This window comes from Tauraco erythrolophus, chromosome 17 (assembly GCF_009769465.1).
Source record: "Tauraco erythrolophus isolate bTauEry1 chromosome 17, bTauEry1.pri, whole genome shotgun sequence".
Classification (NCBI taxonomy): Eukaryota; Metazoa; Chordata; class Aves; order Musophagiformes; family Musophagidae; genus Tauraco; species Tauraco erythrolophus.
Window position 1 is genome coordinate 19,040,924 of NC_141481.1, and position 5,282 is coordinate 19,046,205.

The following is a 5,282-nucleotide window of genomic DNA, read 5'->3' on the forward strand; positions in this document are numbered from 1 at the left end:
CAGGACACCTGCAATGCACAAGAGCAGCAACCAGTCACTCATTTGGTAAATACTTTAAAGAGGTTAAAGTTGGTAGAAAATAATTAGGAAATCAGGAACATCTAGGAGGAAATTGTGTATTTGGAAAGTTTCAGTTTAGCAAATTACCATCCAAACTCTGAAAAATAGAAGTGATGAATGAAGATGTGAAGAGTGGCAGGGTGATAAAGATACAGCAGAAAGAGCCAGCTGTTTCTAAGATCTCAGCTTGGCTTAAGGATCTCTTTGGGTATATCTAGGACATCTTGGCTTCTCTGACCCAAACCATAGGACAGAAAATCCATTTTCCCTTCCTGTGTCATGGTTTGGATGAGCAGAATCTAGCGCACATGGTGGTGACAGCACATAATACCTTACAGTATATGGGCTGGTGGGAGCTGAACAGGCTTGGATACCTCTTTTCACAAGGCTGAAGAAAAAGTTTTCAGTCCAGATATTAAAATGTTTATCACAAAATAGTTTTGGGCCTGTTATTAGGAAGTGATGTCCTGCAGAACGACTGTTCTGACTTAGGATGTTTGGATCCACTGCACAGATCTCCGCTGCTGGGACTAATAGGAAAACTGCCAGAATACCAGCGGAGCTGAGCCAGTTATAATAACACACCCAGTTGAAGAGCTGCAGATACAAAATTTGGTCTGACTCCTGTTTTCTCAGCCCCTAGGCACAGTCCCTCAGTGGAGGGCAGAGCTGATGTGCCCTGTTTGACCCGCAGGTTCTGCAGGGGTTGTGTACAGTGAGTGGGTCCGGCAGCGGTTGGTAGTGGCCAACTGAGAGCGATTCAGCCGCTGTAGATGTTACGTTTGGAAATTTCAGCACAAGCCTCTAGCAGGATCTGCTGAGTCTTTCAAAGTCGCCAAGCCATGGGGTAAATTTGAGAGGATGGTAACAGATGATAATATTGAGTCCCTGCCAGATTTCCAATCGCTGTTTCAGCATGAGAATCTGCTAGAATTCCTCCGTACGTTTGCTAACCTGATTGCTGGAGAATTCGCCTGGAAACAATGAGCAATGATGGAAAATTTCAGCCTAAGCAGTTGAAATTTGGAAAGTTGAGCATCTGAAGACAATGACTTATATTAGAAAATGTTAGCTGTAACCATAGAGACTGCTACAGCCTTCACTTAACATTAATACGTTCTCTCCTCCCTGTAAGAACATATGTGTGATAATGCCAATAGTTGAGCTTATCAAACCAGATATGCAGCCTCACTTTTGTCAACTATTTGAGTGTCCTCTTAGTGACCAGGGTGATCCCAGCTCACACTTTGTCTGGGAACTTGTCTTCATAATTGCATTTAATTAGTATGTGCCATTCATTGTGCTACCTTTTGAGTTTTTAAACATACTGTAGAGATAGTAATAAATAAACCTTCTAATTTCTCGCAGTGACTGCATATGTAATATTGCATCTATCAACAGCAAATGGCTTTTATCTCACTCCTATTAGTCAACTTGGTATCAAGGCAACTGGAATGCTTTTCCAAGAAGAAATACGAGTGAAAGACACCAAGGGAGTTGTTCTGTGATATAGCAGGATTAAGAAGGGATTTTGCCTCATTTTCTCACAGACAGAAGTTTCTATGAGAAGAGAATGATGAAATGAATTGAGTTGGAAAAATTTGATTATGTAAACCTGACCACAAACTGAGGCAGCAGCGAGCTCAAACTAACTAGTTCTAATTCATAAATGTCTCAGCCCAAACTCGAAAGAGTGATATACGACATATCTGCCCAGATGTTTACTGCCCTGTTTCAATCTTGAGGATTCTCACTGCTGGTATCTACACACAAGGGCTATTGTATCTATTGCCAACCTATGAAACAGTTCTTGAAGCTGGACGCTGTAGACACAGGTGTAGCGTGCTTGAGAAATAGCAGGAAGCTGAAGAGATGCACATATGTCTCTTTGGTAGGTTCCAGGTTAACATGTCCAGAAGACAGTGAGGGGATGCTGCTAGAGGCAGCCTTGTGCAGATTCAGAGTGACAGGAGGGCTTGAGGAGGTGAGAGTGGAGGGCATGGGTGCCCAGCTGGTGTTTTTTATCCTGATGGTGAAGCAAAAAGGCACAGGAGGAAGGAACTGACTGTATGGCTGGTGTCACAGGGAGTGTTTTGGCTTCTCTAACCACAAGGCCCTCTTTGAGGAAACAAGGACTGCTGAGAGGAAGGGGATCCACCTGGTCAAATGGGACAAGAGTAGTTTGTCAGCAGAACAACCTTGCAAGGAGATCTTGAACCTGATACAATGGAGAAAGCTTGTGTAATGTGAAGAGCAGTAAGGGCATGGGGACAGTGAGGGAGGCTGGAGCACATGGTGTATGAGGAAAGGCAGAGAGCACTTCACCTGCTCATCCTGTAGAAGAGAAGGTGAAGGTCTTGCTGTCTACAGCTATCTAATGGAAGAATATAGAGGACAAAGACAAGACTCTTAGAGCTGAACGGGGGTAAGATAAGACAAAATCTGCAACTTCAGAAATTCCAGACTGAGCTAAGCAAAAAGGCTGGAAGAGGGGCCCAATGAGGCTGTGAGATCTCTGTCCTTGGAGACATTCAAATCTCCAGTGGATGTGACCCTGAGCAACTGGATCTGATGGACATGCTCTGGGCAGGGGCTTGAGCTAATGGCTCCAGAGGCCTCTTCCACTATAAATCATTCTGTGATTTTAATTGCACAGTTGCTAGGTCTAATGTACCAGGGAAGCTGTTGGAGGGAGGAAGCTAGCTGGGATGGGACAACTGGAGTAGAAACACAGTTAAACTGTGGCTCTGATGAACAGCGTAATGAGACATGAGCTTTGCTGTCCTGTGAAACCTTAAAGACTGGGTGAGTTTCCCATGGAAGGCATGGGCAATTCTTTTTTCTTTTTGGGCCCTGTTCCTATCTGGAAAGGAACTCTAGGTCTAACTCTCATGTCTTATTTCATGGGTACACTGAATATCTGCTCCGTGCATTTTTAAAATGCTTTGAATGTGGGGGAAGGTGCGTCACACATGCAACGTTGCATAGTTCTGAGTATGTCCTGTCCCACCTGCTTTGATTTTGAATTTCATCTGAAATAATAACATTCAGAAAATGCAAGCTATACTCTGGATTTTGCATCTTCCTGTGGCTGCCAGAAGCAGAACAGTTGATTCGGGTTATTAATTCAGGAGACAGTGTCTTTCTGTTCTGTGCTGATGGTGAAGTGATCTCCACCGCTCTTCTCTCAACGTGAGATTCATGAGGCAGTCACTTGGCATCACTTACTTCCACTTACAATCTCTTACAGCCTCTGTCCTGCAAAGCAGAGAGCTCCTTCTCTTGAGGAGACCTCAGTAATTCCAGGTGACAGGGAAGAAGCTCTCCAGAGGATTTTTTCTTTCCCTGTCTTCTCTGCTGTCACCTTTTCTGTCTATCTGAGTTCCCACCAGCCCGTGTCCTCTGCTCCGGGGTTTGTCTGGCCTAACTCAGCTTTTGTGAAAAAAAAATCTCTCCTTCAGAAGAGTCAGCACCTGATTCCTTTGGAGACTTCTACCTGGATGGCCTGTATCTGACGGTCTGTATTTTTATAGATCACCAGCTTTGTCTTGTTTTTGGTTTTCGTCCTGTTTCTGCTTTTTCCTTGCCAGTTCATCAAACTGACCGTTACCTGTGCAGAGGTGCTGTGGGTCTGCGCACAGAGCTCAGCTGGGATGCGCCTGTTATGCCAGGGACGCTCCTTGTTGCTGCAGAAAGGTTTCAGTTTCTGACCAGCATCCTCCTCACTGCGTGCTGCGTTCGTCAGACAGTGTGTCATCCCTGCCTCACCTTGTCGGAAGTCATGCTGCGGTGTTGTGGCAGCAATGTGAGACCTCCTGGGAAAGGCGAGTCTTTGAACAAAGCTAAATCAAAACTGATTTCACTTACGCTCCCGTACACACACTCTCAGAAGCACGAGTATGTGCCAGGAGTCCATCCAGCTTGCAAGCACCAAGACACATGTATTCAGCCAATTTTTCCAGGATTCCCTGAAAGAATATAGAGGATGCCAGCTGTCAAGTCCTCCTCGTGTCTTCTAGGCTTTTTGTAGGTTAGCAAAAACGTGCTAGGTTTGCATCTTCATTTTTGTCCTGGCTAGGAGCTGGCAGTGATCTGTTTGGCTGCTCTATCACGTCTCTGTTACATATTAGGATTTACTTCTGTTCTGTATCTCCCAAACTGGTGTCTGAAGAGCTACAGGAAGATGAGCACCAGGATCATCATTACCCACTAATCTCGGTACCATCAACACCTGCTATTCCAACATGCCTTATCCTGCTGTTTTTATTCTGGTGCTTCCACAACAACCAGTCTGTCACATCCTCAACAGTGTTCCTGACAATGACAGAGTTACTTTTACGTACTGTGGGCCACTTCGGATCTTTGCTCTTGCCCCACAGATACTATGTTGTATGTCATAGGTGATATTATTCTGAAGCTCAACACCGCAGACTGTGGAGCTGTTCTTGAGGGTAAAGGGGTCACCATCTTCAGGACAACCTCCTTGTGAAGTGAAAGCACTGGAAGTACAGGACCTGGGCTGAGCTACACACCTGTAACTTGAGATGGCAAAGTTGGGACTCAATGAAAAATTTCACATAAGTCAACTTACACCATAGGACTCCTACCTCAGAAGGACTCATATTGCCTTCAAATCACCTGATCTCAAGACAAGTTGCTGTCTATACGGTCACCAGCTTTGCCTAAAATGTGAAAATATAGCCCTCCTGAAAGCACGTTTTCCATCTGTGCTTCTGTTTTTGTCCAGAGATTCTGATTTCACAAGATCAGTAAACTAGCCGGGACATTACTGAACTTCTTTGCATCTCTGAGCTGCTGTTATTCCCTCAACAATGTTTTAACAGATTGTCTTCTCTGTGGAGTTCATGGTGAAAAGCCTCAGTGCCACCTCCTGGACTTAGCCACCGAATCTGCATTGTTCCATGCCAAGGAAATTCATTTTCCAGCAGCCCCAAGTGAAGTGAACATAGTTCTCATTGTGACTGAAAAGATAACTGTTACCCACATGGTCACTGAAATTTTAGGAACTCTAATGCATCATGACCCATCTGACAAGATCAGTCCCTCGTGTTTCTGTCAGACTGTGGAGGGCAGCATCCACATTTTGATGATTCATGGATACGGAGTGCTCTTCTGCAGAGCTGGTGGTCACGTTAAGCGCATCTGCCAGAGACCACATGTGAACAAAAGAATGTTGCAGACGATTCTGAATGAATGAAGCA